Source organism: Candoia aspera, chromosome 5 (genome assembly GCF_035149785.1).
Source record: "Candoia aspera isolate rCanAsp1 chromosome 5, rCanAsp1.hap2, whole genome shotgun sequence".
Classification (NCBI taxonomy): Eukaryota; Metazoa; Chordata; class Lepidosauria; order Squamata; family Boidae; genus Candoia; species Candoia aspera.
Genome location: NC_086157.1, coordinates 75,330,434 through 75,343,066, shown reverse-complemented (window position 1 = coordinate 75,343,066; position 12,633 = coordinate 75,330,434). Strand labels below are relative to the sequence as shown.

Genomic DNA, 12,633 nt, shown 5'->3' with positions numbered 1-12,633 from the left:
TCCGAATTCATCTACAATAATATTTTATACAGCTTAGTGATAACGTGTTCAACGTTAGTGCATAAATCCATTTCAAATTGAGTTTTTTCATTAACAAAATTATAAACAACATCCTAGGTAAAATATTAATCACAGAAATCCGACCCAATAGTGGTAATTTATCCCACCTTAATAAATTGTTTTTACATCATTCCAGACTATAACATAGTTATTCTGAAACAACATACAATTTATATTTGATAACATAACTCCCAGATACCTAACCTTTTTTTCAATTTTAAAACCAGTCTTACTCATCAACAGATCCTGGTTTTGCATAGTCATAGTTTCAACCAGCATCTTTATTCTTTGTTTGTTTATTTTAAAACCAGCTAATGACCAAAAGTCTTTCAATTTCTTCATCAAATATTCAAGGTCATTCAGAGGGTCTTGTAAAATCAAAACTAAGTCATCGGCAAAGGCCCTCAGTTTAAAAACTTTATCTCTGTTTAACACTTCCAATACTAAAATAAAAAGCAAAGGAGATGGGGGACATCCCTGTCTTGTTCCTTTCTGTGTTTCACATGGTTTACTTAAGTCACCATTAACAGTAAAGCCTTTTGAGGTGCATAAATTGACTTGATTCGTTGAATGAAGTTTTCTCCAAAGTCCATATCTTCGAAAACTTTAAACATAAAAGACCAGTTCAAATTAATAAAGGCTTTTTCTGCATCTAAAAAAATGACAGCCACTTGCTTCTCATTATGACGTTGTAGATATTCTATAGCATATAGCAGCCTTTCTCAACTTTTTGACCCTGGAGGAACCCTTGAAGTATTTTTCAGGCCTCAGGGAACCCCTGCACATTGAGGCTCAAATATAGGCCAGAAGTTACAAAACTATTATATTCGCTTTATGTGTAGACCTGTATATATGTATTAACAGTGTTCTTAAACTAAAAAAGAATGAAACTTACCTCTTTGATGTGAAGTTGCCCAAATTTGAAATAATTATTTAAATGAATTATGATCTCCCATGATCTCATAAATCATGAACCTCTAGTGACCTCTCGCGGAACCCTAGGATTCCACAGAACCCTGGTTGAGAAACCCTGTTCTATAATATCCAGTACTATTCTCACTTTGTCTTTTAATTGTCTTTTGGGTAGAAGCCCACATTGAACATCATGTATAAATTCCTGTAAAATCTTCAATCTGTCAGCCAATATTGAAGCAAATATTTTATAATTGTTATTCAACAGTAAAATTGGTCTATAATTCTTAGTTAAAGTAGAATCTTATCCCTCCTTTGGTAAAAGTGCAATATTGGCCTCTTTCCAAGAATCCGGCATTGCAGAGCCTTGCAAAATGGAATTCATCAGTCTTTGAAAAGGTTGGAGAAGTTGGTCTCAAAACATCTATAGTATAAACTTGGCAAACCATCTGGACCTGGTGCTTTCCCCAGTTTAGTCTTTTTTATAGCTTCCACTATTTCAAAAATAGTTATAGGATTGTTCATTAATAATTTCTGTGACTGTGAAAGTTTTGGTAATTTTTGTTTTTCCAAATATTCATCCATCTTTTCCAAGGAGAGTTCCTGTTTTTTATACAGATTAGAAAAACAATCATGAAATGGCTTCTGAATTCTCTCATTGTCCATTGGTACAGTCTCACCTTCCTGAATCTTTAATATCATTTTCTTTTCTCTCTGCCTATACTTTACTTCATTAAAATCAAAAATTCCAGCATTATAAGGTCACTTTTTACAAAGTTCCTGACAGTTTCACTTTTGGGAAGACTCATGCTTGGTAGAGATAATTTCCCAAAAGTGTCTAGATAATTAAAATCTCCAGTTACCTCTATTTCATAGCTCTTTGGAAGACCTGCAATTTCAATATGGCACTTTTCTGTCATGCAGAATCTCTCACTTTGAAATAGTTTGAGTGGGTTCTCACATTAATATTGTAATTAAATTATTGTAAACTGCCCAGAGTTCCTCTGATGGGAGATGGGTGGGGACAAATTTAATAAATAAAATAATAAATAAATAAATATTTTAATTAATATGTTTTTAATAAGACATAGTTACTAAGCAATAAACTCAGGTTTATAAATCACACTGCTTGGCTTCACAGTACAAAAAGGTAAAACCATTGTGGCTTAGTGTTTCTTGTTGATACAGTTATAGGTAGTCCTCAAGTTATGACCATTCGTGCAGCGACCATTCAAAGTTACAATGGTTCTGAATGAATGGTACTTACGCCTGGTCCCCAGAGTTATAGCCATTGCAGTTATGCAGTCACATGGTCATTTGGGCATTTGGCAGCTCACCTGCACTTAAACGACCGCAGGGGCACGTTAACCAGGGCCGCAGGTGGGGGGTGCAAGCGGGGCATGTGCCCCGGGCACTGCGCTGGGGGGCGCTAAAATGGGCGCAGAATTCATGTTTGCCCCGGGTGACACAGACCCTAGTTGCGGGTCTGACTTCTTCTCCCTTCACCCGCCTATCTACCCCCCATCTGTGCCCTTTTGGCCCCTGGCAGTCTGCAGCCTCTGCTGCTGTGTGCTCCACTGCCACAGCTTACCTTTGCTGTCTTCTTGCTCCTTCTGCTGACCAAGCATACCTGGCTTGGCCCTTTGTGAAGTAGCTGCTGGCCACACAAGGCTTTCTTCCTGAGGTCATACATGGTGGTTTCCTTGCAAGACCCAGGAAAGAAGGCCTCATGTGGCCAGCAGCTGCCTTGCGATGGGCCAGGCTCAGCATGCCTCATCAGCAGTGGGAGCAAGAAGAGTGTGGAGGGTTAGGGTGGCAGGGGCCTTGGAGTGCAGAGAGGTGAGTGCAGCTGGGCCAGCTGGGGCTTCCTGAGGCGGCTGCGGCTTCTCGCTGCACTTCTGGGGCAGGCTGGGGCGGCTCCAGCTTCCCAGGGTGGCTGCAGCTTTGCACCATGCCACTGCACGTGCCTCGAGTTTCTTGCAGCCCCAGAGCCACAGCCTGCAAAGAAACCCCTGAGCCAGAGCGTGGCAAGCAGCCCCAGAGACGTGCAGTTCTGGGGCTGCTTGCCGCTCCACAAGGCAGGGTGCAGAACAGCTAAAAGGGGAGAGATGGGTGTGGGGGAATAGGCATTTGGGGGAGTTGAAGGAGAAGCAGTCCCTTATTTTGGAAGAAATGAGGCTCAGGGCTGGGAGGGACCAAGCAAGGAATGGTTTGGATTGGAGTGGGTCCTTGGCTAATGACCGGTAGAATTCGGTTAACAGTGGCAATCGGGAGTGCCAGGATTGCCATCACTAAGCAATGCAGTCACATAACATTGAGCTTTACAATTGCATAGCTTAGCGATGGAAATTCTGGTCCCAGTTCCAGAGCCATTGTATCTCTGGGACTACCTGAACTGTCATGTAGGATTGTATCTTTTAAAACATTCTTTTAAAATAAATAACTTCTGAATCTGAAGTACAAGGCTGCAAGCAATTTATTATTCATACTTATTTACTATTCATACTTAGTTCTTTTAAATTTTTGGAGTTGTAGTTTGCACTGATAACCAGCTAAAATATCAGTGCAACTTAGCTTGCTTTTTTGTGTTTCTCATACCAAAGCTGAGTAGAACATAACTATGCTTTAAACAAGAATGTAGTTATTTTGACATCCTCTCTTCTTGCCAGCAATGTTAATATGCTTCAGTAATGAAACGGCTCTCATGGACAGATCCAGTCTGTAGTTTGTGATTGTGAGAAGCCACCATAACAGTATCTTATAAACCTCATTGCCTATTATGTAAACAGCTTAAGTCCAGCAATTGATGATCCTCTGGGATTTCTATGGATAAGACATGATACTTTGAATGTAAGCATTCATGTGGCTGCAAATATAGCAAAGTATTTTGGGCTATATTGGTGAGACTGTAAGCCCTGGTTTTCCCAGTGTCCCTCTTCGTGTGGCCAACTTTTACATTTAGTGTAAAAATTGAAAAGGATTCTTTAAGCATGTTCATCTTACAGAGTTCTAACACAACCACAGTTGGAAATTCCACCTTATAAAAATGTGTGATCGTACAAACTCAGTAAATGCATTTAGATGAATGCTCTTATAGAACTCTTTTCAGATCTTTACATGGAAAGGATCTCAGATATTGCTACAGTATTGAGGGATGGAGGTTATGTGATAAAAATAACAAATGGAGAAAGCAAATAAGAGTACAGTTCTTGCTGAGAATCTTTTTGTGGATACCTGCTCATCCAGTGATTCCAGTAGTTTATTTCAGAGAGTTGAACATTTGGTCATTCCTTGCCAGTTACAGTGAGAAGTACTCAATCCTAACTCAATAGATAGAAAAGAGATTGAAGAATTTCAGATTTCTTAAAGAATGTAGTATACTTCTTTCTTTTTCATGTGCTATCTAGCCTTGTGCCTCCTTAGTTATTATTTATTTATTTATTCGTTCATCATGTTTATGTAGCTGCCCATCTCACAAAACATGACTCTGGGTGGCATATAATAAAAAAATAAGCCATAAAATAAACATTAAAAACATTCCACAAGAAAAAAAAATCAATATTATTAAAAGACTAGGAGAGAGCATATTTTATGTTACAGGCAATGTAGCATCTCCATTTACCATTTTCTTGAGATCCCCAAGTCTGTTGACATAACCACATTTTGAAGGACTTCCGGAAGGGTATCAGGGATAGAACCAGACTCACCATGGGGAGCGATGATGTTCCACAGGGCAGGTGCCACAGCAGAAAAAGCCTGTCTCCTGGGTCCCACCAGATGTAACTCCTTAACAGACGGCACCTGCAACATCTCTTCTGCTGGACCTGATGGGATGGGCAGATGTAATTGGGAAGAGGTGGTCCTTCAAATAACCCAGCCCCATGCCACAAAGGGCTTTAAAGGTGAAAAACAGGACTTGAATTGGACCCAGAAACAAACTGGCAACCATTGCAGCTTATGGAGCAGAGATATAATGTGTGCTGTTCTGGGGGCACACAACTGCCCACACCACTGCATTTTGCACCAGCTGAAGCTTCCAGATACTCTTCAAGGGCAGCCCCATGTAGTGCATTACGGTAGTCCACCCGGGAAATGACCAGGGTATGAGTGACACTAAGCAAAACTTCCCAATCCAGGAATGGGTACAACTGGCACACAACACGAAGCTGTGTAAAGGCCCTCCTAACCACCACTGCCACCTGTTCTTCGAGCAGGAGTCACAAATCTAAGAGGACCCTCGATTGCACACTAGGTCTGTTTATATAGGAAAACTGTAACCAACAATATTATATGAAAAAAATTCTCCTGCAGTGAAGATTATTCTTGGATTCCTATGAAAGGAGAGACATAATACAGATATCCTCTTCTTGTCTGGTCTATACAAGTTTATAAATTAGGATACTGGGAAGATACCTTAAAATTCCAACAGGTTACATTCAGACATTTGCTCTGACCCAAAATTTCTACTCAAATACTCCCGTAAAGAAAGAAAATGCACAGAGGAGCTCATCCACCATCCTTAGATTCCTTAAGACAAGAGGTGGCCACTATATACCCGCAGCACTCAAAATTTTTCGAAGCCAAGCCAATAGCACAACTTCTTTATTGTGCCTGGCTGGGCCCCTTCTCCAATTTTTTCACCATTAAAACTTGTACAATCCAAATTTCTGAGATCAGCTCTTCAAGTCCCAAAATGTCTCTCTAATGCCACTCTTTGACTAAACACAGGACTCATGAAAGTGGAGGCTAGAGTGTGGGTGACTATATTTAACTACTGGCTCAGACTATCCTTTTTCCCCTTGGCCTTGCCCCATTAACTATGAGTGATGATTTTCAGTGCACATGGAGACAGGCAGTGGCAACTAAAATCTCATCCTTGGGCTTCTCTCCAGATCTTCTTCCCAGCATGATATGATCAGGCCAAAGCACTCATTAAACAGCATTTAGCAGACACAGAGCGCCAATTAGATATAGCCAGGACCAGGTACTCTGCCTCCCCTATGGCATACTTAACTAAACTCGAAGTACCTAAACACCAGAGGGCCTTTACTCTGGCATGATGTCATACCCTCTCCTCAGCTGTTCTTGAAGGCCAATACAGGAAGATTCCTTACCTGGAGAGGCAATGCCCCTGTGACTCTGAACACATACAGCCAGGACCAGAACTATTGGAACAAGGATAACTGTTTTGGCATTTGTCCTCTGTACCCTACCACATTGAAGTTGAAAGGAAAAACACCCAGATGGAAGTGAAGTCAGGACATTCACCTGTAATTCAAGGGGCTTGGCAAAAGTGGGGCACTAACCATTCAGGAAGTACAGCCAGTGGCATACACACACACCCATCATTGGTGGCTCATAAGTAATGGAAAAAAACCAACATCATTACAAACATAAGGATCGCCTTTAATACCTGAATGAGAATCCTTTGCAGTCAATGACTGCCTGAAGTCTGGAACCCACGGACATGACCAGATGCTGAGTTTCCTCCCTTGAGATGCTTTGCCAGGCCTTTACTGCAGCTGCCTTCAGCTGCTGCTTGTTTGTGGGTCTTTCTGCCTTCAGACTTGTCTTCGGTAAGTGAAAAGCATGCTCTAATGGGTTGAGATCAGGTGACTGACTTGGCCATTGAAGAGCATCCCACTGCTTTGCCTTGAGAAACTCTTGGGTAGCTTTTGCTGTATGTTTTGGGTCATTATCCATCTGCAATATGAAGCGGCGTCCTATCAGTTTGGCAGCACCTGGCTGAATGTGAGCAGAAAGTATAGCCCTATACACTTCAGAATTCATCCTGCTGCTTTTATCAGCAGTCAGGTCATCAATAAACACCAGTGTCCCTGTTCCATTGGCAGCCATACATGCCCATGCCATAACACTGCCTCCACCATGTTTGACAGATGATGTGGTATGCTTTGGATCATGAGCTGTTCCTTTCCTCCTCCATACTTTTCTCCTCCCATCATTCTGGTGCAAGTTAATCTTGGTGTCATCAGTCCAAAGAATCATATTCCAGAACCAGGCAAGCTTTTTAAGGTGTTTGCTGGCAAAGTCTAATCTGGCCTTTCTGTTCTTGAGCGTTACCAGTGGTTTGCAGCTTGTGAAGTCTCTGTATTTACATTCATAAAGCCGTCTCTTGACTGTAGATGTTGACAATGACATGCCTACCTCCTCAAGAACGTTCTTGACCTGGCTAGATGTTGTGAAAGGGTTCCTCTTCACCCTGAGCAGAATTCCACTGTCATCCACTTTAGTTGTCTTCCGTGGTCTTCCAGGCCTTTTGCTGTTGCTGAGCTTGCCAGTTAATTCCTTCTTTTTCAGGATGTTCCAAACTGTTGTATTGGCCACTCCCAATGTTTTTGCTATCTCTCTGATGGGTTTATTTTGTTTTCTCAGCCTAATGATGGCCTCCTTCACTCACACGGACACCTCTTTGGACCTCATGTTGAGAGTTCCAGTGAACAGCTACCAAATGCAAATGTAACATTCAGAACCACCTCCAGGCCTTTTATCTGCTTAATTGGTCATGGGGTACCCAGGAAACAGGCCACACCTGGCCATGCAGCTGCTTGTCAGCCATTCGTTTCATTACTTATGAGCCACCAATGATGGGTGTGTGTGTATGCCACTGGCTGTACTTCCTGAATGGTTAGTGCCCCACTTTTGTCAAACCCCTTGAATTACAGCTGAAAGTCCTGACTTCGCTCCCATCTGGATGTGTTTCCTTTCAACTTCAATGTGGTGGTGTACAGAGGCCAAATGCCAAAACAGTTACCCTTGTTCCAATATTTCTGGTCCTGACTGTAGAAACAACAGAGCATATGCTTCTCCAGTGCCTGTATTACAGAGACATTTGTACTAGTTTCATCTCACTATTACTGAATAAATACCCAGGACACACAGGACAATTCTACACCTCCCTGCTGCTTTTAGTTACCAACCCTGCCATAACATACAACATTGCCAGATTCTACACAGCAGTCCTTAAAATTGGTTGGATGATGACCTGTGCCGTGAAGTAGACTTAATGAGCATCTAGTTCAGCATACTAGAGTGCTTTGTAATTTGATAGATATAGTCTTCCACATTACTAACCTTTATGCTCCCCTACAACTATCTAATGCTCCTACCTCTCCTTTTAAATTTTTATATATATTTTCTGTTTTCTAGCTTTTCATAATCTTTATTTTTTGACGTTGATTTATGACTTTTTATTTTTTGACTTTGATTTATGACTTTTTATTTTTTGACTTTGACTATGCCTTTTAACGACTGAACCCTACTCTCCTTATGCTGGTCTATGACCATAATAAAGATTTGATATGTGTGGAAGGTGAGGTAATTGGGTAAACTGTTTGGGGTTTAGTGTCAGAAGCTAGATGATGGCTTTCTGTTTGCCTAGTCCCAGATATTGGCAGTCAGCACAGTAAGGCATTTGTACTTTAATGCTAGCCATGTGAGCTTCAGAGCTAGGTGATCCAGCTACATGATTTCCTAACTAAAGTAGGAAATACGGTACCTGTTAGGTTCCTTGTCCCATATGGCATTATTATTATTATTATTATTATTTTAATTTTAAGGAATAGAACAAGAAGCTGGCATTCTGTAAAGTACCTCTAGCATTATCTTTTTATTTACAGTGATGGCTGTGGGTTCTTCATCAGGTCCAGCAGCATTTTTAGAAAATAAAATTAGTGGGTGTCTGCAATCCAGTACTTTGGAAAAGACAGAGTAGTCTTGCCAATTTGTCCATTCACTTTCTTTCTCTCTTCACTTTTTATCTGTCTCCAACTTCTGCTTTCTAAACCTCAAGGTCCTGATTACATCCTGTATTTCTACTTGGAATTTGAATGGGCATTGCTCTAGCGCTTATTGTTTGATTGTATGATGATGTTTCTGTAGAGGTACTGTTGCTAAAATAAAAATGGGCTGTGTGTGTTAAAAGGCACTGCAATTCTTTTGGGCTATCTCAAACTATCTTTTTCCCTTTTTGTCTTCAAATATGTGCATTGTTTGGATTTCATCCCTATTTAATATCTAGAGTTTTAATTAAATTTTGTTAAGTTTTCATTTAGCTTTATTAATTTTTCTGTTTGTTGGTAATGAATGAATGAATTAAAAGGCAGGCAGGCAGGCGCCAGGGGATTTATTTGTCATAAAATTCAAAGTTAAATGTATCTTCTGAAATAGTTTGGGAATCTTGCATCAGTTGAAAAATGCTTTTTTCCCCCCCCTCTTGCTGGTTCCAAGAAGTCTTATTTCTGCTATTCAATATCAGTCATGTAGAATTATCTCTGACCTTGGATGGGGTTGTACTTCCTCATTCAAGGATGGTATGCAATCTGGGGATCTTTCTGGACTCACAAGTCCTGCTCAGTGAGCGGGTGGCAGCTGTGGCCAGGAAGACCTTCGTGCAGTTTCATCTGCTGTGCTAGTTGCGCACTTTTAAAATAGTAGTCACCCAGTTCTGTCTCTAGATTTATGACACAAATGGACAGTATTTTAACAGAGAAACTTCCAAACATCTACAGAAATTAGTCAAAACTCAGAGTTTTGAACCTGGCTTGGATGCAGGCTTAATCTCTTTCATACACTCAAAATGATGAAACTGTTAATTATGCTGCTGACTGATATAGAAAGAATATCCTTCATGCATGGGATAGAAGATCTAGTTTGGATTACAGTATCTGTGTCAAAAAGATACATTATATTATTAATTGGGTTTTTTTCCCCTTTATTCTTTACTTTAAAAAAAAATGGGTGAGATGTTTTGTTTTTAGAGTACAAGATACCTGTATCCTTTGGTTTTTCTTAATATGCCTACAAGTTTTGTTTTTGGCTTTTTTTAATGGCAGGTTAGATAATTTGTCAAGTAATACATCCTGTTGTTATGTTTATTTCCAAGTCTGTACTAGTTTTCCTCCCTCCCTCCCTCCCTCTCTCTCTCTCTCTCTCCTGTGTATTTTCCCTAATTACTTTTTGTCTCATTTCAGATAATCTTTATATGTGTGCAGAGGGATTCTGAACCCTTCTCCTGGTTGATCAGCACAATGTCGTGACACTGGAGTTTTGGTGAGCTTCCTAGAAGTATGGGAAGTGAGTGAAAAAATGGCAGAAACACTGAGTCCAACTAGCTCTATTAAATAATAGGTTTGAGAGCCATTTTTTAAAAAGGGTATTCCTAACTTTCATGTCAAAGTAGAATAAGGATATTGATCAAGAATATCATTCTTACTTTTATTGTCATAACTCCCCAGAGTCCCTGGGAGTTAGGTGGCATATAAATTTAATTAAACAACAGCAACTATATTGGAGGGACATAACTTTGTAGGTAGGGAAGCTGTATATTAAATAATTGGGGAAACTGGGAAGAGGTACCCTATATTATGTCTTGGTTAGCATTTGTAATAATTATCACAGTTGTCTGTATCATCTTTATAGGCTTCTTTGGTCTTTGATTGTCTTGCATCTTGAGTGATAACAAATTTCAGTGGCAATACAACCGAGCATACTATAGAAGTGGGCAGGGCATATCCAGTACAAAAAACTTATGCCCACTTTGACTTGATACTCATGAGTTCTAAATAATTTTTACTAGTCTAATTGGTGGACATTAGTATATTCTGCCAAGTCTACTGAGTGAAAGAGGCCTGAAGGTGTACTGGCCTTGGGGATACAAATAGAACAATTCCATAAGTAGTAATTCTCAGTACAGGTAGTCCTTGTTGAATGACCACTCATTCAGTAGCTGTTTAAAGTTAAAACAGCAGTGAATGAGGGGGACTTATGATGGGCCTTAATTCTTGCAACTGTTGCAGCGTCCCCATGGTCACATGATCGCCATTTGCGGCCTTCACTGCTGACTTCGGACAAGTAAAGTCAGTGGGGAAACTGGTAGGTTGCAAATGGTAATCATATGACTGGGATATTGTGACCACATGGGATTCACCTAACAAAGGCAACTGGGACTGCCACACTGCTGCTGTAAGTTGATGCGGTCACATGACATTGCGCTTTAAGACTGTGTCACTTAGTGATGGAGTTGTTGGTCCCAATTACCATACTTAAGTGAGGACTACCTGTATGTGATTTATTTTAAAACATTTCTATATGCCAAAATGAGCTTGCATATCCTGCACTGCCTTGAACAATAGAAATCTAATGACCCTAACTCACATTTCTTTTTTTCACACTGCGATCAGCAACTCCATCTTACTGCTTCACCTGCGTTCCATATGGTGATTCTTTGTCAAATATGGGGGATAAATGATAGGTTTGTGAAGAAAGACACTTGGAAGTATTAGAAGGAAGAATGACGTGTTGAAGACTACTACAATCATTATGATACAATGTTTCTGTGTTGCCTTGTAATAATATGTTGATGCAGCATCATAAAGTATAGCAAAATTCAGTATTAATGAATAACTGTCATCAAGCAAAAAAAAAATCCCCCTTTTAGGGGGAGATGGGCGGTGATAGAAATGTGAATAATAAATAAATAAATAAATAAATAAAACGTTTATACCTGCTGCATGCTGTCACAGTAAGAGATACTTTAAGTTGGTACTGTGATAAAATGAATCTTTGTTCACTAAATATTACTTTAAGACATAAGATTCTTGATTGCATGTACGAACCTGCCAAATTGGCATTTGAATTAATACTGTTTAGATATTTATTTACTGTTACATTGGATACGAATCTGCACTATTGGGAGAACTGAAAGAACAGGTTAGGGATAATCATGATGGAGAAAATCTATGTGGTCACTAGAAGTCAAAAATGACTTGATGGCACATAATCATTGTGTGTGTAGATGTGTATATATTTAGCCTGAAGGGACAAACACTACTTACTTAGTAACTATAACGGTAATAGTGGCAATATTTTTTGTCTCAAAATCTGCCCAAGTATTACATGCTTGGTGTGTCTGAATTTCTGTACTAGCTTACAAAATTTGGTGCTGCAACTCTAAGCTCAGGTGGCAGTTTCAATGGAAATCGTGAACCTTTAGAGAAATTAGTATTATGGTTAAGGCTGATTTTGATTATTAAGAAGCAAGCAGGAAGTGTCCCTACATAGCTTCTCCCTTTCTGTTCTTCTGCCATGTAAGTTTTTATAAAGTAATGAGTATGTGTTTTGAGGTAATATACTTCAATTTTTGATCAGTAAATCAGTCTTCCAGATGTGTTGGAACGCCAGTTCTTTGACTATGCTGGCTTGGGTTTTAGGAAGCTGTAGTTCCAGTACATTGAGAAAGTGCCAGATTCAGGAAGGCTCTTGAAAATCTATAGTTATATTAGTATTGTAGGGTGCATAGAATTTTTGGAAGGTTCAAGTTGATACAAAACAAGGTATAGATAGTGGTTTTTTCCCAAGAACTTGCATTTGACTGCAGAGAAACTCTCCCTTCTCTGTTAGATCTAGCACACCTGGTGGTGGTTTTTCTATACCAGATACATATACAGTAAGCATTTTACTTCATGGTGGAATATGTGTTTATCTTTGATCTGACTGATACCTTTCATCTCTCCCTTTCAGTTGAAAGATAGAGAAATGACCATGTATTGATCTCAAATACTTCTAGACTTTATTTTTTACCGTGTCTGTTGTTGTTTTTGGCTGGTTTGTGTAGTGTGCCCTGGAGATGAGAGACTTCCTTAC

General features: G+C 39.8%; 1 long non-coding RNA gene across 1 annotated transcript in view; it reads left to right on the top strand.

Moving 5' to 3' along the window:
• LOC134499026 (uncharacterized) overlaps positions 1-12,623 on the top strand; it is a 28,299-nt gene extending 15,676 nt beyond the window's left edge. The window contains exons 3-4 of the long non-coding RNA XR_010068090.1: positions 9,963-10,041; positions 12,605-12,623. This is a non-coding gene — a long non-coding RNA (uncharacterized LOC134499026). The remainder of the gene's footprint in view (positions 1-9,962; positions 10,042-12,604) is intronic.
• The last annotated feature ends 10 nt before the right edge of the window (positions 12,624-12,633 follow it).